Genomic DNA, 25,670 nt, shown 5'->3' on the forward strand with positions numbered 1-25,670 from the left:
TAAGATATTGCAGTTCTGCTAAGTTATTCCATTTTAGCAAACTTCTTTTGCTTCTGCAAAGTTTTTACAATTTCTGCAACTTTTCAGCTTTTTCAGCTACTTTTTGCATACAGCTTCAGCTTTAAGCATCCACACTGCATTTTCGCAGGAAATGCAAATTTTTCTAGTTATATTTTATTTTTCCGTACGTTTTTTGAAAGCCTACTCCTTCAAAACCGTTCAACTTAGAAAAACCATTCAAACATCGTTAGATTCCTATTATTTTGGACAACATTGCTTGTATTTTTCTCATTTTTAACATTTATATTTTTAATTTTATTCAACTTTATTCAACAAAAATTTCCCATGTATTTCAATGGGGAGACCCTTCAAATTCTCATTCAACTTACTCATTTTTAAACTCTTACTACTTCCACATACATTGACATAGAGCCACCATTCAAACTTTAAAACGAAGACAAGACATTCAACTATTCAACTTGTATTTATCTTTTCAATATCTATTATACTTTTTCTTCAGTTCCAGTTTAAGTTTCATGATGTTTTTTCACCCGTTTCAGAGTTTATAATGGGTGTGTATGGGACGGAATGTTGGGGCTAGAGTGAGACAGCTCAACTGCTAGAGTGAGAGGAGCAAAAAAATTAATCTTAAAATCTTTTTTAAAACTGCTGCTGTGTCCGCAGCGTTTGCTCTACAGGTATGATTTTACCCTCAAAACGTAGCCATCGCTGTCCTCTTTCATCCAATGTGTTTACTATTGTCCTAGGTGTTATGGTTCTTTCGTAAATGTCACCAATGCACAGCCTCCTCCCTCCAACTCTTCCATAGACTCTAATGTTAAAATGGCTCAGAAGGTTCGTTTGAAAATCAGAAGAGCATGGTGTCTTTCCACTGTCACCACGTCCATATAATAAACTCCACAGACATGAAAACTGAGAATTAGGTAGACTAGACATTGCTGTCGCTCACGGTGAAAGAATTTTGTCAATACGACTTTTACTTTTCATTTGGGAGCGATTTGTTTCGGCCTGACTTTTCTGTTCATTTTAAGCAGCAAAAGTGAGGTGCATGTCTGTGTGCGTGTGTATGGAGCCATTGGGTGCGGTCACTATAGCAACCAGGCTCACACCTGCCTGCTTAACGAGCTCTCTCTGCCACTCTGCCAAAATTCATCTTAAACACTTCTCTTTCAACTGCTGCTGTGTCCACAGTGTTAAAGCCATCATTTTACCCTCAAAACGTCGCCATCGTTGTTCTTTTTCCAACATCTTGTCTTTCAAAGCTCAGAGATGTAAACTTTTTAAACTGTGTGGGTCCAAGTGGAGGGATCACATTTTAGTCATTCAGTGATTCAAAGAATATGACCTTTTAATATTCTTTCAGATGTTTTCTGACTCTAAATGTTCTTTTCTCATTTCTTAGGTTTTTCTAATTTAAAATTAAAACATTTTCAGCTTTTTTCCAACTTCTTCTTCTGTGTAACCTTCAGCTTTTAGCAGTTCAGCACTTTTGTTTTCAGGTTAAATTTGGGGTTTTTTTTTTTTATCTCATTTAAGATTTTTAACTTAAATTCAGTAATTAATTCATTTCAGTGCATACATTCAGATTCAAGCATTCACACTGCAGTTTCTTCAGAAAATGCACTTTCTAGTTACCTCTTTCTTGTTGTGTTGTGTTAGCTTGGCTTAACTGATGATTAAGCTGAGCTAACATTTCATTTTTCGTCATTGTTATTTTCCACAGAAGTTACGGCAGTGTTTACGTGGAGCAGTTCACTGCAAACCTTTAAGTTTCTGGGTTGTTCTTCTGTTTTTGGGGGGGAAAGTTCACACAGCACACTTTGAACACAGCCTATGAGTCACAGCTTGTAGAACCGCTTTTGTCAGTAATAAATTGCATTGAGTTTTGCGGGTATCATTCACACAAGGCCCCATCACAGCATTTCAATCATGTTGACTTCTGGATTTTGACTGGATGATTGCAGCACTACAGTCACTGCTGTGATTGGGATCATTGCCCAGGTTCATGATCCAAATTCAGCAAAGCTTTAGCTGTGGGACAGATGGCCTCTAGAATACTTCCCACGGTATTACAGAGGAGGTTGGGGTTGACTCGGCCACTGCAAGGTGCCCAGATCATCATCCCCCCACCACCGCGATGACCATGAGGTGTTTGGTTTCCTCCAAACGTACTGCTGTGCATTACAGACAAACATCTCCACTTTGGTCTCCAGAAGCAAAAACCTTTTCTTAAAGCCGTGCATTCTTCTGTTAGCGTCAGTCAGTTGTCACATGTGGCTCAGATCAGCCCTCTAACACAAGCACCGACTGTTCTGGCTGCACGGTTGGAGCGCACCATCTGGCACTGCGAGTACCCAGATTGCCATTCAAGTCAAAAAGCCGAGTGTTGAACATTCTGCCTTTCTTACTCGAGGTGGTAGCTTTCTTAGGCAGGGATTACCCAGCAGTGTTTAACCAGGTTACTGAGACACATCATCAGCTCCACCCACAGTGCTAATGCTAGCTAACAGGCTAGCTGCAGATGCTTCCAGACACTGTTCTTAAACATGCAGTAGCACATGTTCACTGTGTGCGCTTGACTGCATGTACTGTTTACTGTGCAACAGTTTAGCATTGCAGCTTGTCATGTTTGATCTGAGATGATGCTGGGAATCCAATTACTGCCTGAATCTCTTTGGGATTAAGTTTCAGAAGCATCCCGCGAAAGGCATCGATTGACATGAGTCCCACACAGGAGTGACGCAACGACAGTGTCTGGAATAAAACTTCAGGGGACGGGAGGGTTTGATCACTTATAGCTGCCGGCGTGTCCACATTAATGTTTTTCTCTACCATTCTCCACCTGCATTATATACATAATTATTGATTTTATTTTTCTCTTCAATGTAGCAAAGAAACCCATCATTGCCTGCAGTAAGCATTTAGTCCAGTAGACCAAGACGTCAGTGCATTTCTACCATGTTTCACTGTACTTCTAATAGTTTGTGCAAATGGTTTTATTTAGATTAGATGATTAGAAAATGTCACTAAAATAAACAATTTCTTTAGCAGATTTTGGACACAATAGAAACTCTTTAAAAATGTGCACAGTGCAAGTTTTTAAATGCCTTTTGCACCCAAACCGACTATGAAAGCAGAAATGACAGAGATGAATGCCAGAGCAATTACAGTCTCTGGCGTCTATGCACTCGAGACGCTAACAGTGTGATTCAGCGTCTTCAGTTTAGGCAGGCAAACAAAACGAAAGGTCCCAACATTTGCTTTCCAGGCTCTGTGACAGTCGACACGTAGAACGCGGGAGGAAAGGCGGTGCAGCACCTGGTAAACTGGCGCTAACATGTTTTCTCATTCACTCCACATCCTCTGCACCACCCAGCCAGGCTGTGCGCTCGGCGTATCACAGTGTCGACAAACAGAGCCCTGCAGGGGCGACAGCTGCTCTGACACAGGTAGCTGTACCGACTCCGTGCTCACAGAGCGAAGCCGAGACTGACACGCTGACTTTTACCTGTCAGCTCAAACCTTACTGCAAGAGGTCTGCAACAACTGCTGCTCTTTAAAAATCAATGATTCAGTCAGGGTGGAATTACTTGAACAGGAACAGCACGCATAGTGCTAGTAGAGTCATTTTCCTTACCATTAATCCCAGCAGTCCAACAACAGGTCACATCAGAGTGGTTTCAGTCAATCTTTTGTTAGTCGTTAGGTGTCAATAAAGTTCATTTTCTTTTCACATTAACAGTCAAGCAGCAGAGAGCCTTTTAAAATGCTGGAAAGCCTTCATAAGTTGAACAGTTGTGCATCGAGTGTCTGCAATCGCTGCACTGAAACATCACAGTGAAAGAAACACAGCAAAGGGAATTATTTAGTTCTCCTGTAAGGTTTGTATCTCTGGAAAATATTAAATAAAATAAAAAAATATACTTTTTTGATCAAAAATAAGAAAAGATAAGATAAGCCGACCCCTAACACATTACTCTAATACAGCACATTATACACGATGGCCATAAGTTAATCTCCACTGTTTGGGCTTTTCCAACACAACTGCCATTATCCATAATCCAATCATTTTATTGATTTTATTGATTGGACTCTTGTTTTTAGAGATTTTGTGGAGATTAATGACGAGACGTTGGCCAAAGTTTTTCTTTCTCACATGTTGCCCACACGAGATTTCTTCCCCTTTTACTCCAGATTTTAACCAACCAGCGCACAGTGCATATAAAAGATCACCATAACCATCAAGATGTCACGCACTGTGCTTTGAAACCACACATTAGCTTTTTAGGAGCTGCCATGTTTGGAACCTGAAGTTACAGATGGAGCTAGCTAGGTTCCACTTAGCAAGTTTGCCTAGCAAGCTGCTGCTAGCTGCTAGCTAGATTACTGCTAGCTAGCATGCAAAACAGAACAACAGAGAGAAAAAGGCTTCTGAGCTCCGAGCACGTCTGGTTATGGTCACAGTTTATTTCGATCAAACAGATGCACTTTGACTCTTTTGTGTGAGGCCGGTGAGAGAAGATTAACAAAATCACTGACATATCCGATCTCGCTTTATAAACACAAGCATTTCCAGCATTTTTGGAGCATCGCTTGCTGTATGAAATCAGCATAAAGGATTTAGGATGAAACAGTGAGCTTTGTATTTTCTATCGATTCGCTGCACAAAGTTGGCTGTGGTCCCCGGGGAGAGCGAGGTGTTTCACTATTCAAACAGTGATGTCGAAGCTTTAAAAGCCAGCGGTTTCCCCGCTCTCCAAAGGCTTGTCATTGTGCCTGTTTACATGAGCTGCTGGCAGATTTGTGGCGGCATATCTGACTCTCCACAGATAAATAAATGGGCCTCTTAAACAGTTGTCTCCCTTTGAACAGAAGCGACAAAAATGGGCATAAAACAGCGTGGCAGACCTCGTATCGCTCGGCGAGGATGGAGAGCCTGAGAGACAGCAAAACAACATGATACAAAGATGGAGGTTTTATCCCAACCCTCTGCTCCACAGCACAAACCTGTTATTTATTTCTGCGCTGCTATCTTTTCTCTATTCACCTATTATCTCAGCATCAAGTTCCAAAACTCTTAACAGTTTTCATTCAGAGCAAAGGGACACCCGGAGAGCTGCCTCCGCGTCCTCTGCCGCTCAGCGAGCGTTTGATAAGATCCAGTTTGCTGCGTCGTCCCGTCCAACCAGAGGCCCGGCGCTGATACACCCGCGACCTCACAAGCTAAACTCACCCCGGGGCCATCCATCACACTCTGCTCCCTCAGGTTTTCTTGCTTTTTGTTACTACACCAGTCATATAGACCACAAAATGACTCTGCAGTCTTTCTTCTCTAATAGCTTCTCTTCAGAGTTTAATTTAATATCAGTTCTCACGTACAAAGTCCTGAACAATCCGGCTCCGTCAAATCCTAAAAGCCTCGTGGTCTCACGTTATCCCCACAGAGTGCCTCAGTCTTGAGGACACTGCACACCGAGAACGTTCCCAAAATGTTTTCACATCCAAAAAATGAAGCTTCAAGTTTAAAAACATAAAGACTTAATCGTCCAGTGAAATGAGATGAACGGTGTCGCGAGAATGAAGTAGGTGAGTCCAAAAAGTATTTTTAACACAGAAAATATTCACAGAAAATTTAACATGTGTGCGTGAAAAGGGCTTTGAATGGGAGCTTTCTGCAGACCGTCTCTGCTTTTAAGACTGGGCTTCAAACCTTTCTGATGAAGCTTATAAACCAGGGCTGGATCAGGTGACCCTGAATCTTATAGGGCCTTCCAGATTAAGTCAGTATTACCGAGTTCACAGCTCCCTCAACTTGGATTTCCAGTCACAGCTACTGGTTTTTTTTTTATCTGAGACTTGCTAAAATAAGCTACACAGAGTTGGTGAATTTCCCATGATGCATTGGTCCCTCTATTCACTCGTTTAGCAGTCACTACCTCATGTCATTACTCCTTCCTTCTTCTTTTTTCCTTCGCTCTCCAACCAGTCGAGGCCGTCCCACCACAAACTAGAGCTTGGCGATAGAACGATAACGATATGTATCGCGATATAACTTTTACTCGATAGAGAAATTAAACCATCGCGATAGACCTCGCCGCTCTTGTCCTCTTAAAAAAAAAAAAAAAAAAAAAAAGGTCAGCCAATCCAAACTAAGTAGCGCAGAGCCGAACCAATCACAGCCGCAGCGTCACGTCACGTGACTTGTTACGTACAGCACAAGTGCCAAGCCGCACGTGTGTTTGTTTGGGAAGCAGCCAGCGGGTAATGGAGGAAATGAGTGTGCCGACTAGAAAAATCAACCGAGCGTGACCGAAGAGAAAACAGATGATGGTTCCAACGCCGGAGAGATTGTCGAACGGAAGAGCCATAGAAGTTCCGTAGTGTGAAGGTATTTCGGCTATTTCAAGTCTGACAAAAAACAGAGTAGCATGCACTGTAAATTGTGCCGAAAGCAAGTCTGGAAATACAATAAACTGGTGCATGCGTCACACTGTGCGCCACATTATTGTTTCGGTGAATGAATTTCTACAATACTGTTACTGTTAATTCTACTCTCTGCAGTGTTTAAATGCTTACATATACACACAGTTACTGTCCCTCCACACATACGACTCGGTTCTGCTTCTATGCCCCAGCTTTGTTTACTTTTTCCCACCGAGGCTTCTAGACTTCTGATTGGCCAACATTTCTGCACGGTTAGGAATCTAGCGCCACCTGCTGCTTTGGCATGTTCATAGCAGCGTTTTCCTTCATTTGTGCCTTTATGTGTGGACGGGATTATTTTTTAAAACGAAAACGGAAAATCTCCGTTTTCAAAAATACCCGTGTACGTGTGGACGTAGCCTCAGTCTCTGACTGGAAGCGCTAATTCGTCATTCGGCTTTTGTCAGACTAAAGTAACTGTTAAAACTGTTTGAAAAGCTCAGCTATACAACAAGGAGAGATTGAGAATTTCCTTTTAGTTCTCAGTTTATTTGATGTTGACAAAAGTTAGTCAGTTTTGTCTGTTCTTCTGTAAAACAAACTAAGATTTATTTTTAGAATTAATATTTTGTTTCTAAGTGGAATTGACAATTTAGTCTGTTTCGTTTGTTCTATTTTGAAACTTAAACGCTTTAGCGGCTGCCTTTTGTGTAGTTTGCAATATTTGCCTTTATTTATCTGAAAAAGTCTCATGTTCCTTAAGTACATCTACCCTGTTGAACTTATTATGGGAAATAAATATTTAAATCAAAACAAGCTGCTGATTATTTCACATTTTACTTGTGAGCAACGGCACATTTAAATCTTACAAATATAGTTATTTGGCTTATATCGTGATAGATATCGTTATCGCCTGAAATGAAAAAAACATATCGTGATATGAAAAAATCTCATATCGCCCAGCTCTACCACGAACCTGCGTCTGTTTGAGTTCTTCTTCTCCACCTTTGCCAGGTTCTTGCCTGTTTGGGTTCTCTGTAATATTGTGGGTTGTTTTTGTTAATATCTAAAGCAGCCTGATACAGCAGTTGTTATGAGCTGGCACTTTATAAAGAGAACTGGAACACTGTGTGGGAGTGCAGTACTGAAAGGCCACTGCACGTTTATGCATCATTTAATGACTTAATCCAAAAACACTTCAGAATAATGGGTGTTAAGACTTTTTTGTCTTGTTTCATGTAAACATGCAGCTGAGTGTGACTGCACTTAATCGTGCACCTCAGGCTGTTTGCATGTGTGGTGGAGAGCTCGCACTGCACGGCCGCATGCTGCTGAAAGTGGGACGCTCTAATTAGACACACGGCGACCAGGGAGGGGCAGGGAGGCGGGGTAGCTGCAACTGAGGCGCAGAAATCCAGCATCCACCTGCTGAGCCGTCCTTGAGTACGTTATGCCATCTGGGCCGGCTTCTGGAGCGCTGCACTGTGGGTGACCTTTGAACTGCGTGTGAGAGAAAAGGAGGAGGGCTTTCCTGCAGCAGCAGATAAAATGTCACATCATTATTAAATTGCACAGCCTAGCACAGCAGTTTGAGTTTACACAGCAGACAGCAAAGCAGCAGAGTTCAGAGAGAGGTCTTATCCAAAGACGTTGCTACACAAGCTGGAGCTCATCAGAATTTAGTCTGGTTAATTTTAACTTTAGTTCATTTGAAGCTTAACTTTCTCTCCTTTAGCTTCACTTCTTTCGTCTGGTGTCCTGAATCACCACAGAAAAAGAATCCACACAAAGTTATTACTATAATAGTAAGTCCTGCGTCCGCAGAGAGACTATGACATAACCTTCGTAAGTGGCCGAATCATCGCTGGCATTTACGTTTGTGCTGGTGTTTTACGTTTACCTTTCGGTCATGTCCTAGTGTGTAACATGTCGTGTTAGCCAATAGGAACAAACAGAATGATGGGACGTTCGCTGGGTCTTTGTTGAGATTTTTATGCTGCAGTAGGTGTAGGTTGCTGGGGGATTCCCATGATGCACTGGGTGTCTATTAACTCACTCTGTGTTAACAGACCTCTCTGCACTGAATCATGTCTGTTATTAACCTCTGTCTCTCTTTATCCTGTCTTCCTTCTCTCACCCCAACCAATCACAGCAGATGGCTCCGCCCCTCCCTGAGCCTGGTTCTGCCAGAGGTTTCTTCCTGTTAAAAGGGAGTTTTTCCTTCCCACTGTCGCCAAAGTGCTGCTCATAGGGGGTCATATGATTGTTGGGTTTTCTCTGCATGTATTATTGTAGGGTCTGCCTTACAATATAAAGCACTTTGAGGCGACTGTTGCTCGCTCTTCACCACAACAATCGTCAACAGCTTTCGAAGTACTGCTGACACTTCACCAGTCTGCCTCTCCACGTCACGCTCAACCGTCCCACCAATCATAAACAAGAGTACAAGATAACTGAACTACACACCAGGATGTTTGGGGGTTAGAAAAGGCTAAGATGTGACGCATGAAATTGCTCTTCCTCGGTCATATTGTTCAGTTTTCTGCTTCCATAGAAAATATCCGATCCTGTCTTCAGTGTCTTTGGCATCACTTGGTGATTCTTAAAGATGAAACTTTGGTCACGTCGATCTTCTGTCTCTGCCTTCGTGTTTGAAGTTGGCTGATTCCTTTGCTTCTCATGGAGTCGGCGATGTTGCCGGTTTCAGTCCGAGCTTCAGCTGATGTTCGTGTATCCTCCTCTCCGGACTTCTTTCAGTTGTTCGTTGCGGCGCCTCACACGGTTCCCTGACTGGCAGAACTCGGTGAACTCTGTCTTTGCAGCAGTTTTTGGATGCTCCACTTACATCTTTTCTCATGTAGGCAGAATTTGAAGAGGCTTTTTAAAATGAACCAAATAAAAATGCTCGGATGGAGATGGTGGGATTTGTCCTGAGCGCAGGAAGTTAGTGATGCGTGAACTATAAAATGCACATCAGTGGGTTGGCACAGGCAGCTCCGTGCCTCTCTGCATGGGTGGGTTTTTTTGCCTTTTACATTTTGTGAATTTTGATATTTTGATATCTGGCCTGTCGACAAGGTGAGACGCCAACTTCAGTTGTTCATTATTTCTGCTCCGTTGGAAGAGAATCAGCAAGTTTCCGAGAAACGGGAAGCGAGCGGTCCGTTGAACTAAACGGGGTCACAGATTATTGCAGCCTCTGGGAGAAAATAACCATACAAGATCATAAAATGGCCACAGAAAAAAATAAAAACGATAATTGGGAGGACAGATTTCTCATTTCACCTCGTTAATATTTTATTCATCGAGTTGTCTCACGCTCACTCATGAATGTGATTTCTGTTCTCTCGGGTCACTTTGATGACCGGAGACGAGAGAACGCTGGTCAGGCTGGGGAGGAAAGAATAAGATACTGACGAGCAGAAAACTGCAGGAGCAGGAAAAGAAAGACAGGAGAGGGTGGAGGTAGCTGCTCAGGGACTCCCACAGTGAGGCCTGTATCAATCACCTTTCCTCCGTCCACATTTGTCAAGAAGCCTCCTGTGTGGATCTCCAGGATGCTTCAGGAGCTCACACTCAACAAAAACTTGCTGCCCTCAATGAACTTATGTATAGAAACGTTACATTTTATGTAATCTGGTGAAATGAAATTTGCTTCATGCATTTTCTGACTTTACGTCACTGTGGAGAAGCTATTTATCTCCTACCTTTATACTGCTAAACAAACGATAGTGGCAGCATGACTGCTGAGTGGTGCCCGGCTCATTTCTGGATGAACGTTCATCGGGGTTCCTGGCGTCAGGGCGGATGGCTGGCAGAGAAACCTCACAACAGCATGAATCATATCCAGAGTCACATCTGTCATCTTCGCTGTTTGCTTGAATTTAGAAAGCAGATTTATCTGTAAAGTAGGCCAATATTCAGAAATGTATGTTCCCAAGCATGCAAATTAACTGCAATTCCTGAGTCTGTGTGTAAAATGTAACCATGCTGTCGACTTCCCCTCAGAGCAGTTTTCTGCCAAGCGTTAGTTGTACAACAGCTTTTCTATAACAGTTTCCAGAGTGAAGAGTGACCACGTGTGACAAACTGCTAGTTAGGCAGGAGACGGGGGATTGTGCAGGTTATTGCTGGAAGATGAACCTTCGTGTCACGTTTGCAATCTAATATTTTTCCACCCGCGTTGTGTTCAGCTCTGCTCCTGTGGACTTGTAATAATAAAACCCTACTTGTGTAGCACTTTCCAAAATCACAAAGCTTACAGAGCGCTTTAACAGCGAGGCACGAGGTAGAAAATAAAATCAGGTCAGATAAGACCAGCGAGCATAAATCAGAGGAAAAAGAGCAATGAACGACGCAGAATGAAGGCCAGCGGGCATTTTAGTAAAACTCGAGAACACAAAACAATACAAATGTGTTGTGAGGAAACATTTAAAAGGAGACGAAGGCTCAGGCAGTTTGTTAACCTCGGGCTGGATGAGCCTCGCAGCTCTGACAGAACAACAGTGTTACAGGTGCAAACTTCTCAGCACTGCATAAAACAGCAGAGAGGTGGAGGCGTGCAGCAGAGAGCTGCCTCGGTGGACTTCACTGCTCGTGGGCCACGCTGCATCCAAAATGTAGTCATTTATTGTATATCACTGTAAACAAACACTGATTCAATAAACGTGGAGGGTGAATAGAAGTTGACGAATCATCAGCTTAGTGCTTCACAGACTCTGCCTGATCTTTCCTCTTCTTGTGGTGCACTCAGTGAACAGAACATCCACGGCTGTTTCAATCACACAAATCTGCTGCCGACGATACTAAATGGTTAATGGACTGCACTTATGCTGAGCTTTTTATCTGTCTACAAAGAGACTCTTTCACCAATTCATGCACACCAATGCTAGCAGAGCCTCTGTGTTCACAAACCCTCCTCTACAGCTCTGGTGCTGTTAACCTCTTTGACATTCACCAGGTCATTAGTAGATCCGTGTGGGTGGAACAGGTACGAGAAGTGTGAACGCCACAGAGAGACTACGAGCATTCATGGGAATGAAAGATTCTGACCTCAGATCTGTTCCTTGCTAAAACAAGTCAAAGACAAAGACTGTTTTTGGGAGTTTGTGCTGCACTTGCACAGTGAACGGTCGGTGCCAGCAGTGAGTATCTGCTGCTTTAGAACATGGCAGACGCTGAGCTGCACGGATGAACGCTTCACGTGCACGGTCACCTCTAACCAACCTAGCAGCTTGTTAGCAAACTCTTATTACTAGTTTAAAGGTTTTTCTGAAGCCATGAACAGAGACACCAGATCTTTTTAGCCTTTAGCCAGATATTGAAAGCTACACGCCCCATCTCTCCAGCTGCAACGCTGTGTAACAGTTGCTGTTGTAATGCAGTGGAGCGCAGCATTGTGCCTCCTCTGGTACCATCATGTTGTTGTAGAAGTTGTTGCTCATTCATCCATCTGCACACCTCCATCATCTCCACCGCACGTCACAGCTGCACCATGCATTGCTTTCACACAAACCTGACTTAGCTTAAGACCCGGTGTTAGCCCTGTTTAAAGAAAGCAATCTAGAAGTAATTTAGAGCTGCAAACAGTATGAAATGAATGGAACCAGTTCATCGAGGAAGTCTGGCTACATTTATATAGACTATGCAATCAATGGCACAGCCTAACAACCAGAGACATGCATCAGAGCCGCAGCAGAAAAGGTTTCACCTCTTTGTGTAAGATTAAAGTGAGCGTGAGCCTGGACTGAGCTTGACTCATTGCTTCATGGGAAACTCTTATGACTAAGCACTCTGGAAATGTGGACGTTCCAGCTGATGAATGGACTTCACTTCTCCCCGTCTGCAGAAATCTTTACGCCACATCATATTTTATTCAACAGAAGCGTTTGGGATACAAATATCACATGAATACTTTATTCCTTATGAGAGCCAAGATTTGTCTTTGAGATTCGTTTTCACTGAGGCTCTACAAACTCTGCAGAAAAGGTCTGAAAAGACACGACAACATACGTCACCGAGCACGACTCAAGGCTCCGACCCTGATTGTATTTCCCTCCTTTAACGTGTCGCTGTCACACACAGGTCATATACAGCAGGCTTGCACAGCACTAAATATTTAAAGACAAGACTTCCTTACATCTCCATGTACTATTGAACGTGCTATACTTGGAAACTCACAATGCAGAAACTGTTGAACAGTGATTTCTTATAAATCTTTCATTCAGCCCAATGTTTTCCCTGAAGTTTAATTAAATTATTTCAGTCAGCCTTCCAAATCTCTGTGTTTGCCGGGAAGATTATCGACTTTGTGTTTAATTCAGAATCAGAATCAGAATACTTTATTGATCCCTGGGGGAAATTATTTTTTGTTACAGTGCTCCATTTTAAACCAACATTAAGACAAGACAGACAATACGCTAACTAAGAATAGTACAATATATACTGTAGCAGCAAACAGTGTGTTAAGTGGATGCGTTGTACAGGGAGCCACAGGCAGGAATGATTTCCTGTGTCGTTCAGTGGTGCTTTTCGGTAATCTCAGTCTCTCACTGAACGAGCTCCTGTGACTGACCAACATGTCATGGAGTGGGTGGGAGGTGTTATCCAACATTGTCTTTATCTTGGACAGCATCCGCCTCTCCGACACCACCTTGAGGGAGTCCAGCTCCATCCCCACAACATTGCTGGCCTTACGGATCAGTTTATTAAGTCTGTTGGCATCTGCGACCCTCAGCCTGCTCCCCCAGCATGCAACAGCATAGAGGATCGCACTGGCCACAACAGACTCATAGAAAATCCTCAGCATTTTCTGGCAGATGTTGAAGGACCTCAGTCGCCTCAAAAAATAGAGACGACTCTGGCCCTTCCTGTAAAGTGCTGTGGTGTTTTTAGCCCAGTCCAGTTTATTGTCAATGTGAACTCCAAGGTATTTATAGTCCTCCACAATGTCAACACTGACCCCCTGGATTGAAACAGGGGTCAAGTGTTTCCTGGTCTTCCTGAAGTCCACGATCAGTTCCTTGGTCTTTGCCACGTTGAGCTGCAGATGATTCTGCTCACACCACGTGACAAAGGAGTCGACCACAGCCCGGTACTCTGTCTCATCATCCCTGCTGATGCATCCAACCACCGCAGAGTCATCAGAAAACTTCTGAAGATGGCAGGTCTCTGTGCAGTGGCTGAAGTCTGTGGTGTAGAGGGTGAAGAGGAAGGGGGAGAGGACAGTCCCCTGTGGTGCCCCTGTGTTGCTAATCACCTTGTCAGACACACACTGTGGGAGACGTACATATTGTGGTCTTCCTGTCAGGTAATCAACAATCCAGGACACCAGAGAAGCATCCACCTGCATCGCTGCTAACTTATCACCCAGGAGGGTCGGCCTGATGGTGTTGAAAGCACTGGAAAAGTCAAAAAACATGACCCTCACAGTGCTCGCCGGCTGGTCCAGATGGGTGTAGACACGATTGAGCAGGTAGATGATGGCGTCCTCTGTTCCGAGATGAGGCTGATAAGCGAACTGAAGGGGATCCAGATGTGGTCTTACTATGGGTCGCAGCTGGTCCAGGATGAGCCTTTCCAGGGTCTTCATGATAATTGCTTATGTGATTCCATTTAGCATAAGCTGCAGTAACAAGGTGCCCTTCACTGTTTATGGAGAATTAGACCGATGTAGAAATAGCCCAGTGTTTATGGTGTGAGGGTACCAGGCTGAAATACTGGCCGGCCAGCAACCCGAGAAGGAATTTATGTGTGTGCATGCTGGAGGCTAATTATGCACACAGGAAATAAAACAGACTTTGAGCACTCAAACTTAATTTTTCATTGTGCTGCATGAATACACCTGAGGACACTGATACAGATGCATAGTTTAGACGTCCGCCATGGAGACCGCTGGCTTAGAGGGATTCCTGTGAAACTTGATGCTCCTCAGAGGATGAATCCTACAGACTGCAATCATGCTTTGATTTTCATCACAATTTAAAGATGACCAATAATTTTAGTTGGTAACAAACTAAACTAACGTGCTCACATGACGCTGCGGTGTTCTGGTGCAGCAGATCCAGGGTCAGAGATTTTAAAGTTGGCATACGTGTAGCCTTAAACTGTGTGCTCATAATAAACCGAGATTCAGTGAAAATGCTGGTGTGGGGAAAGAAGAAGCTGTGCAGCATCTGTTCTTCCTACGTAACCTAAACGGATTCGGAGCACATCATAGGAGAGACAACATGCTGATTCCTTTTTTATCAAAAAGCTTTTTAACTTCTTATTTATCGTCTGGTTTTCTGTCTTTTGTGAGAGCTAGGAACAGCTGTTGTTAAGTTTAGCTTGAAAATCCTTTTTATAGATTCCTTGCACAAGGCTTGTTTTTCTCTGACCTTACACGTATGACAACAAGAAAGTGTAGTTTCTTATTTTTTATCCTCCTTTAGTCACGCAGCCTGGTTGCTTCATGTTTGCATGCACTAATACTGTTAATGTTTCCTGCTCTGCCACTTGCTGACTTTGTCCTTAAATCACCTGATCAGCTGCGTGAGGCCTACCAGTCTGCTTGTGCTCACATTATTATTTTGGATTTTGCAGCTCCCCGTGGTTTGTTTGCAAGCTGCAGTAGAAGAAAAGTGGTGAAGCAGATTGTTTTTAAATGATTCCTCCAGCGGATGATAAAATGTGGAAAATCAAATCACTTTTATTGTCACATCACATGTGCAGGTACATTGGTACAGCACATGCGAGTGAAATTCTTGTGTGCGAGCTTCACAAGCAACAGAGTTGTGCAAAATACAATAATGTAAACATAGAAAAATGGGAGAGTGTAACCCAGGTTCCTTTTTTTATAGCCACAGCCACCCCAGTTAGCTTAGAGGTAAGATTAAGGTAATGACAGCATCATTTGATTAGCTAGTATGATAGCCTTTGTTATATTAGCTTTTGTTTCTGATATAACTCATATGCTAACTTCTAAAACAAATACAGTTGGTAAAGTGCGCCCAACAAACGCTGTGTCGTTAGCGTCACTTTAAAGCTGACTCAGATGGATATTATTCACAGTCGCCTATGTTAGCGATATTCTTTAGAAATATCAAGCTCTAGCTTAAATTAACTGACTGCTGCATTATTAATAGCTGGAAACCCCAAAATGTGTGATTGCTAACTGCTCCCAAGAAATGTTTCCTTAACAGCTAACAGCTGCTAAAGAAACAAAGAAACAGCTGTTAGCTAACAGCTACCTGCATGAAAATCACTGTTCATAAGTAAATCTATACTTAACGTAAGAGGTCAGTGCATCCACATGTAAAATTTAAATACAAGATGAACAACTGTGTGAAAACAAAGGTGAGAAAGTGAAGTGAAGCCGATTATGGTGCTCGAACACAGTAAAACCCCCACAGCTAACATGCCGACTACTATAACTACTACAGATAAATATGGATGCTAATTAGCGGCCTTAAGTGCAAAGCTAAGCTAGCATAACTTAGTTTAGAAGCTCCGGTTGTATTGTAGCTAATGCTAAGGCAGCTAACATTAGCTAAAGGTTGAAAACAGGACAGAAACCTCTGCAGCCAGGAAAAATCTCGGTTGCCTGGTAAATGTTTTCTATTGCGTTCCCTGACCTATGATTAATATTGGCTGGTCGTTCAGATATTGAGCATCCAGCATCCTCAGACAGAAAACACCACCACACTCTATTGTGCTTGTTTTTTGACTTTTTCCCTCCATTTCTCAGTATTGATGCACTTCCAGCGCCTCCGTGATCCTCTGTGGGCTCTCGTTATTGTTATTCTGTCAGTCGAGAACACGCTGTGTTCAAAAACTCACTGAAAAGCACAAATGAAAAACTTTTCACATTCTCCTTATTGGCTTTGAGTCAGCAGTGACTGAGCCAGATGGGGTTGTAATTCAGACCCATCAGGTGACATCGTACTGCTTACAGTGGAATACCACAGCATGTTACAAGCTGGCTCGGGTGACCGTTCAGAAGTCCACAGAGGTTTAATGAATTAAACAACAAGTCGAGACACAAGCAGTGAGTGCAGCTGTGAGTGTTACAGAAAGGCTGCTGTCAGGTGGAGCGAGACAAAGTGTCTGGTGGGACAGATTAACCGTTGATCACGATGTAAGAGAAGCAGAATGAACCGATGCTCTTCTGTTGTAGCCACTGTGGAATCGTCCCGTGTCTCTTCCCTCACCCCCAGCCAGTCACAGCAGATGGCCCCGCCCTTCCCTGAACCTGGTTCTGCCGAAGGGAGTTTTTCCAAAGCGTTTGAATCACAGGGGCTCAAAGGACTGTTTTCGTTGTGTTATTGTAGGCACTTACCTTACAGTATAAAGCTCCTTGACCCAAATGATGATGTGCACTTGATGAATGAAACTGAATTGTTGATATTGAAGGAAAACAAATAGGTTACGGTGCAGACGTGTTAAACAGGTGGAGAAAGCACTGAGAATCATCAGCTGAGACGGTCATAGTGTTATTTCAGTTACGTGTCTTCTGCTTTTAGCTCTGTTTTGGGCTCCACCACATCCTAAATCAAATACCTGCCTTTTAGTTGCTAGCTGTTCCACTGTGCTCACCAGCTGCTCTTTAACTCTCATGTTTGCAGCTGTGAAACAGAACGTTTAGATGTTCCTGCCAAACACTGAAAGTCGAAAACAGTGCTGTAAACCAAACCAGTGTGCTAAGACATCACAGCGAAGCTCCGTGAGGCAGAAGCAGATTCAGCTGCGAAGTCTCTCGAGATTTATCCCTGCAGGGCTTTTCACTCAGTGTTGTAGCTGCTGTTGGGGGGGAGCTGTGGGCGTTTTGAGCTCTTTAAAACAGGAGTTTGGTGTCACTGTTTCTCAGATTCTCCGGATCATTCTGGCAGCATCTTTAAATTCAGACGAGGAAATTCACGATTAATACTTTATTGATTGCGTCGTGTAAAAGTAATTTAATCAGACTGACCTACAAAATAATGTGTTACATATGAGCGTTTTTATCGAAACATCATCCTGCTGCTGCTCATGAAATGTCGCCGCAGCGGGGACGTCGGGTGGAGGTGCTTGAACGCGGCACGTCTCGCTCTCAGCTGTCACGACTTCATTTGAATGCAGAAACTTTTGCTCTTTTCTGATTAACCGCAGCAAAGAAAAAATGAATTTGTCCTTTGTGATTCTGCGGCAGTCTGCAGAGGAGCAGCAGGGAGACTTCTCACTGGACGTACTCGCTAATTTACTGAACAATGCTAACGAGAGACTTTGCCTCTGTGGGCTGGGAGAAAACCCGGCAGGTCACTTTGTGTTTTCTTTATGTTGGAGAGAGAAATGAGTTGTCTGAGGAACGCCTAATGGATGTCTCAGCTTTGCCTTTAAAAATAAATTTGTTGGCGCGGCCGAAAAACACAATTTTTTCCCCACAAAGTGCCGAGGAGCTGAAATGTCACAGAGCGCCTCTGCTGATGAATCCTGATTGTGTCCGATGACCCGGCTGAGAGGACAGCGCTTAGGTCGGGGTGACGTCACCCTTCATCTGCATCACCATGGTGACACATCGTTTCCTCACCCAACCTGGGCAGGATGGCGGCTCCGTAACGTTTTGATGGCTTTTCTTACAGCGTGACCCGGAGCTGACTCACGCTGGCTGCGAGTTTCCACGGGGTTTTAATTTGAAGTCTCTGTGGGTATGTTTGATTTTTGTGTCAGGGTGGCAGAATCACCCCACAGGTCCACTTCAGACCTCGGAAATCCCCGAGGATGGTTACTGGCCAGCGATTAAGACGTAGCTCCTGCAACAAGACTCATTAACACAACACTCATTTTCCTCACGGAGAGACTTTTCTAAATAGAATTATTCATTTTAAAAAATTCGAGCAATTCAGAAAACAAAACCAGAAAAAACCTGTGAGGTTTAAAACAAGCAATTATTTCCCACAATGTTCACAGAAAGGTTCCCCGACCTCACGTTTGTCCTTTAAACACGTCTGTTTTGCTTGTAGTGGACGGTTTTGCATAATTTGTCTTTTTCAGTGAGCAACATTTGGCCTCTTGATGTCTCTTTTCTTGAGATTCTTTAATGTTTGCATATGTTTGTATGTCCTTGTGGATTTGAGTCGAGCAGAAAACCCTGTGAATGCTCCTGTAGCCCCTCTGCACTGACCCCATGTGTCTGACGTATGTTCTCATTTTGATGATATAGTTTGGCAGGAGTTCCACGTGTTCTCATGAAGCATTCACTGTGAGACTTACAGAACGAGGCTAAAACATGCTCATGGACACAAACCAGCACGTGTTTTAAATCGATGAACATAATGTGTAAATAATTCATGTCAAGGGAACATTTTTGCATGAGTAGGGATTATTCTGTGCAGAGAGAACGCGCAGGCCTCAGTACAGCAATCAAACAAGGGAAGCCTCACGAGAAGTAGCACTTTTCCCAAACCAGTCTAACTACGGTGGCCCAGAGAGGTCAAACACACTGAAACTGCAGAAAACAGAAGCAAACCCAACAGAAATAGACAATAAAAAGTTGTGTTCACATGAAAACATGAAGCTGGAACAAACACTGAGCAGGAGGTTAGACGTTGTGACTATTTCAAGAACAGCGAGGTCGGAGGACCTGATGGTGGATGGTGGAGGAGGACATGCTGCTGTGGCGACCTCTAAAGGGAGCGGATGCTTTTCTTCTTGACACATTTGCAAATGATTTGTTGGTCTTATCATTTTTGTCTGAGCTGTGAAGCTTGTGGGTCATGGGACGACGAGTTAAAGGGATACTTGTTCCCCGAGTCTGAGGCGGGCTGATTGGCTGCAGCCTTCTGTATGAACTGTTGCGGTCTGCGTCGTCCTTTCTTTAATGCGCAGACAGGAGTCGAGTTCAACTGTGAATCAAACCTGAAAATTCCCAATATATCCCCGATCAAATCAAAGTTTTATGTCTGCATGAATCTGTCAGAGGGGCTCCCGTCAGCCCGTCCTGTCCCTGTGATTAGGAGGAAATCACCAACACCTGGCACATGATTCAGTGCTGACCTCTGACCTCCCGCCCACTGTCTGTGCGGACAGTCAGGTAGGCAGCTTTACGATGCTGTCAGTGAGTGTGAGTCAGATGCCTCCAATAAACACAGTGACATTGGAGCAGCAGCCTGCTCAGAGAGCTCTCACACACACATTATAAGCCTAATCACACACACACACACACACACACACACACACACACACACACACACACACACACACACAGCAGCACCCGTGTAAAGCGAACGCAGCCCGAGGTGTTGAGCTGAATGACAAATGTTTACCATAGTGCTGATAACGCCGAGGGCGGATACACCGCTACAACCTCTTACACTGTGTGTGTGTGTGTGTGTGTGTGTGTGTGTGTGTGTGTGTGTGTGTGTGTGGAGCATAACGACAAACACTACCAGAGTGTGTTTGCATGCACTCCAGTGTCACTTGTATCAGTCTTCTGCTGCTTACATATTTGCCTGGTCCTGGTCACAGCTGATAAACTGTTATCCTTGTTTAAAGACATCGGAATGTGTAAGCCGCTTTATTCCGTGCGGAGCAGGAATAAAGCCGACGCGCGCTGCTCGTAACGATTCGAGTGCGACACGAGAGATGGGCAGATGGCCAAACAGGAAAAACAAAACCTTTCTCCCACATGAACTTTGAGCTGCTGGTAATTCTTTCTTACCTGTGCTCACAGCAGGAAGTGTCCACCTCAGACTCATCCGCAGTACAGGAAATGTAACGGAGCGGAAAGGCTGATTTATTTCCAAGATGTTTTGTGTTTTTAAAAGGAAGGAGACCTTCCTAAAAACGGGCAGAGCAGTGGAGCCGCCAAGGGAAACACACAATTTAAACTGTAAGATTAAAAATATAATTTATTATATTTAAATAGTTAAAAATGTAAGATAAATTAAAACAACCTTGGCCAAGGGATAACACAATAAAAATCAATAAAACACAACATTAAAAGTCCAGTGGCATCCACCACAGCATAAAAGTCCCAGGGAGTTAAGAAATCCAGCGAAGTAAAAGGGAAACCCAGCGGAGTCCTCTCCTTCCTTTCCGCATTCGCGTCTTGATATGCTAGAGAAAGGGAGGAGCGGCAGTCACTATTCTTCCGGCAGTTTTTATTCAATAAAAGGGGATAAGTCAAAGACTTACCCCGGGTGGGCAGAGCTCTCAACTCCGCCCGCCGCTTCTTAAAAACTGCAAAGCCACACAGCCGTCCCGTGCCTTCCGCTGGTGCTGTCTCCGCTCTCCCCGCTGGTACTGTCACTCTCTGCACTGGTGCCCTCTGCGCTGGTGCCCTGTGCGCTGGTACTGTCCGTTCTCCTTAACGCCCAGCTCCACCAGCCCCTTCGGCTTGCAGGCGCCGCCGCCGCCTGGCACCACTTACTCCTGGCCGTCATTCTAGCCTCTCGGTCGAACCCCTTCCTTTGGTCTGCCAGGCCCTCTTATTGGCCTCTCTGGGATCTCTCGCAGGTGTGATCAGTTTATTATCAGGTAGGGGCGGAGTCTTTCCAGGACAAGTCATCAAATAAATACCATTAAAACATGCAGTAAAACTCATAAAAATAAACCAGTGTACAATATTAAAATATTAAAAAGGTAAAACGCAGCAAAACATGCATAGTAGAAAAACTTAGATGACTTGTCCCTTTCCACCCCGTGACAGAAACACTTCCTGTTGTTTAGGCGAGGAAGCTGCTGACCTCACTCATTGTCACAGTGTTTGTGTTGAGTCCTGCTACAACTGATGGGGTGGCTTAGATACGCTGCACTAGGTGTAGCCTGCTGGGGACTTCCCATGATGCACCGAGTGCTTCGTCTTTGCTCTCTCTGTGTTCGTACACCTCTCTGCATTTAATCCATAATTATCTCTGGCTCTCTTCCACAGCGTGTCTTTGTCCTCCTCCACTCTCCCACAGCAGATGCCTGAGCGTGGTTCTGCTGGAGGTTTCTTCCTGTTAAAAGGGAGTTTTTCCTTCCCACTGTCGCCAAAGTGCTGCTCATAGGGGGTCATATGATTGTTGGGTTTTTCTCTGTGTTATTGAACTTTCTATCATCAGGTTTTTATCATTATTTTAGATTTTAATTAGTTCAGTTGTCTCGCCGCTGTGAGCTCGCTCGTACTCTCGCACATTTAGGCGAATGAAAGATCACGCTGGTGAAAAAAAGACAAATTTATCCAACAAGATCTCTTTCAGACTTTCAGGAGGACATTTCTGAGCTAGGCCAAAATCAATGAGGCCTTAAGTGTAGATGTTTGTAAGCTTTTCAAAAGAAGACGCTGCATTTAGCTAGTCAAGTTTTATTGTGAAGGCTTCACGAGCTTCCAAACCAGCGAAGGAAGGAAGCCCACCTGTGTTTGTGCAGTCAGTGGGTGAAGATAAAGACCCCGTGGACTCTCACTAACCAGCTTCGTGCTCCTCAGCTCTTTGTCCCTCAGCGTGTTGATGCCGTCCTCTCTGCTCTCGGTTTGTGAAACAGCAAAGCCGAATCAACACTACGCTCCATCACCAGGACAGACGGGCGCAGAGATGCTCGCATCCTGTATCGCAGCACTTCTCACGGCCACTCACAGTCTGTGGATGTGACTGTAGTGTCGCCATTAATGTGTGTCTGTGGCTGTGAAAGCCTCGTCCTCTGAAATGTCACCAAATGAGCACAGCACACAGTCGTTCATTATCTGCACCTAGCCGAGGAGCACTCAGGCCAGACTTCAGCAGCTTTATGTTGTGATGGCAAACAGCTGAAAATAGACAGCACTTAGATGGATCCACCACCGCAGCGCAGCCTTCTAAATGTCTGATTTCACTCATCAAAAGTGCATTTTTATAGGCTGACAGAAGCCATTGTTCAGTGCGATCTGATACGGGTTTGCAGAAAGATTCAGAAGAGTCCAGAGTTTCAGCTTTTGGTTGTGTTGGAGTGCTCGGAAATGACCTGCAGCAGAGTCCGCTCTGGCTTTTTAAATGACTCCATGAAAGCTGTCTCTGTGCGAGGTATATACAGTCGTGCGAGAAAAGGTTTCACACAACTGTGGAAAAATAGTCGTTAAAAAACGGTCCGATGATGCAAAGCGACGGGCTGGCCAAAAAGCCCGAGAGCTGCTTCCCTCTGCAGGCCTCAGTTAGCATGTTAGAGGTAAACAACAAACAAAGGACGTTGTTCTGTTATTAGAGGTAACATGCTAACTGTTACCTCTAATAACAGAACAACGTCCTTTGGACAGACGAGACCAAAGTGGAGATGTTTGTCTATAAACATCAGCAGCACGGTTGGAGGGAACCAAACACGTCTCACTGCGTTAACAGACCTCTCTGCACTGAATCATATCTGTTATTAACCTCTGTCTCTCTTCCACAGCATGTCTTTATCCTGTCTTCCTTCTCTCACCCCAACCAATCACAGCAGATGGCCCCGCCCCTCCCTGAGCCTGGTTCTGCCAGAGGTTTCTTCCTGTTAAAAGGGAGTTTTTCCTTCCCACTGTCACCAAAGTGCTGCTCATAGGGGATCATATGATTGTTGGGTTTTCTCCGTATGTATTAATGTAGGGTCGACCTTACAACATAAAGCACCTTGAGGCGACTGTTGTTGTGATTTGGCGCTGTGTAAATGGAATTAAATGAAGTTGGATTCATCCACAGTGATGTGAGGGCCTGATACTCTCACAGAAAAGCGTTACTGCAGGTTGCTGCTGCATAATGTTGTCCTACAAGCTGCTGAATCCTGCGTAATGCCTGCCTCTGTATCTGTGTACATGAACATGTTTGCATGGAGAAAATGAGGAGAAGCAGAGCAGGTCCACTGTAATGTTTAAAACAAACCTCGCTCAGTAATACTTTTCGTTCTCTCTGCGCTGAGGTTATTCGTGTAAAACTGTGAAAAATGACTTTTCTTTACAAGCGTTGTCGTTTGGCCCGTGTCTGGAATCACTGATTTGATCTCATTTGACCAGCCGCAGTAACGCAGCAGCAGCATACGCTCTACAGACATGATTTCAAAGGGATTTCTGGGAAGTTCAGTGCAGGAAAACTACAGTAGTGATAGCACAGTGCTAAAAATAAAGGCGTTAACACATTAAAAAGCAGAAGTGCTCGTTTCTCCCTCTGTCTCTCCGAAGGCCACGGGCCATACGGACGCCTCTCTCCTTCTCGCTCTACAACCATGTTTATCCGCCCTCCAGCAGCTGATTCATCTGCCGGCCTCTCTGCTCTCTCTCTGCCTCTGTAGCCCTCAGCACAAACAACAACACTGAGACTGAGGTGGAGACGGGAAAAACAGGGAGAGAAATAAGGGTGGGCGATGGACAGAGAAAGGAGAGAGGAAGCGCAGAAACGCGAGCAAACGAGGCAAGGCGAGTAATGCTGGCGAGAAACAAACAGGGTGGGGATTAAGTTCACTTGAACTTTACTTATGTAGCACTACATCCCTTCAAGGTGCTTTATATTGTAAGGTAGACCCTACAACGATACAGAGAAAACCACAACAATCAGACGACAGTGGGAAGGAAAAACTCCTTTCTGACAGGAAGAAACCTCTGACTCGTGGTTGGCGGTTCAAAGCCGTCTCAGGAAGACGGGACAACAGACACACTGTGAATCAGGGCGTAGCAGACAGCTCGCAGCTACACCTGTGAGTCTCAGCGGCCTCACCGCTAACGGCTGACTTTGACCCTCAGGAAATGCCAAAAGAGTTTAAAAACCATTTATCCACCGTGAAGTTGATTTGAAGAGAGAAAGTAGCTCATGATTATCATGATTCATGGACTCACTTTGGGAGCGTCACGTGGACGCCAGATGAATTACAGCGTTGTTCACTTCCTGCCAGCGTCATTTATCGGACCCGGGGACTGCGCCACCTGTTGTCCACCCTGATATTTGCTGAAACACTGTTAGGAGTCTGTTAACGACTTACCTTCCACTTAAAAATCCCAGATGGGAGCATGACTAAAGCGTAATCTATAACAGGTAGGATGACGATGTTTCTCCATCCAGACACTCCTGCGATGGCTGAACTTCACCTTCCTCCAAATGTCACTGAAATCTGCTCACAAGCTTACTGACAGATAAAGAAACACAACAAAAGAAAGAGACAAGAAAACCAACAAGTCTTCTCGAGCTTCTGAGTGAAGATAAGAAAGGAAGAAGACTGACATCGAATGAAGGCGATAAGAAAGCACAAGAGAGGGAGACAAAGGCAGGAAGAGATGTTGGTGGATGAAACAATGGGCCTCAGACAGAGACATTAGGACGTGCATACAAAGAAAAAGAGGAGTTATGGAGTAAATTCAGGGAGAGCAGGGTGTCCCAGTATAAAGGATGTGATGTAGGAGTGGAAATGATTTAACACAGGCAGGAGATAAAGAAGCCAAAGCAGAGGGTGCAGCATGTCAGGCAGAGGAAGACTGAGCCTGAACAAAGCAAAGTGAAGGAAAAACTGAATTTACACAGAAACAGACGATCGAAGGGAAAAAGGAAAAGACCCAGAATTATGAGAGGTTACCGTCGCCCTGTTTGCTGGGGGTAATACTACCATACCACATGTGGATGCTTTTAATTAAAGCTGAAGTCATTCACACACACTTCCTCCCCACAAAGACACTGTTTGGCCACAAGCTGCTGAATGAACCATAACTCGCCCCTATTAGCTGGTGGAGCCCATGGAGCTTGGTGTTAGCATTCAAGCTGCTAACACCAGAACATCAGGCGGCTACGTTATTCGTTATTGCTAGCTAATTATCAGTGTGTGTAGATTTTCTGCCCCACAAACCTTTGGCTCCTGGAGGCCACATTTGGAGATAACCTCGCGTTGGCATTGGAGGAACTGCAGACACCTCAGCATTGATAGATGTATTTTCCTGCCTTGACAATGTGGTGTGCACGAACTTCAGATTACATTTTGTATCAACATAACAAAAAGTTTCTTTTTTAGATGGTATTTTTTTGTTTCTTTTGCCTGTAGAATTCAGCTTGATTTTAAAGCTTGATTGCTGAACATTCAGGTATTCTCAGGTATGTCTAGTAAATGCAGTGCCATGTGTATCTGGCACTGTTATGTGAAACACTACAGACCAGACAGACTGTGGCAGCTCTTTGTGAAGAAACCTCTTGTCTTTGAGTCCACATATGAGCTCTGGACTTCGCTCGTATCAGAGCAACAAGCCTTTCGTGTCTCCACGGGTGAGTGCCGTCTGTTAAACACCCTGAGGCGATGTTACTTGAGTCATGATC

The 25,670-nt window shown here is 44.3% G+C and overlaps 1 protein-coding gene and 1 long non-coding RNA gene across 4 annotated transcripts in view; one reads left to right on the forward strand and one right to left on the reverse strand.

The window, feature by feature from the left end:
* grid1b (glutamate receptor, ionotropic, delta 1b) overlaps nucleotides 1-25,670 on the forward strand; it is a 618,013-nt gene that overhangs the window by 448,799 nt on the left and 143,544 nt on the right. The gene's annotated exons all lie outside the window — the stretch shown is intronic.
* Nucleotides 20,295-20,850, reverse strand: LOC146569164 (uncharacterized). Its single transcript, XR_014893534.1, has 2 exons — nucleotides 20,596-20,850; nucleotides 20,295-20,517 (listed from the first exon to the last, which is right to left on the reverse strand). It is a non-coding gene; the product is annotated as an uncharacterized LOC146569164 (long non-coding RNA).

This window comes from Mchenga conophoros, linkage group LG8, assembly GCF_057382185.1.
Source record: "Mchenga conophoros isolate Kocher_MC1m ecotype Shallow Benthic linkage group LG8, M_conophoros_male_GT1.1, whole genome shotgun sequence".
Classification (NCBI taxonomy): Eukaryota; Metazoa; Chordata; class Actinopteri; order Cichliformes; family Cichlidae; genus Mchenga; species Mchenga conophoros.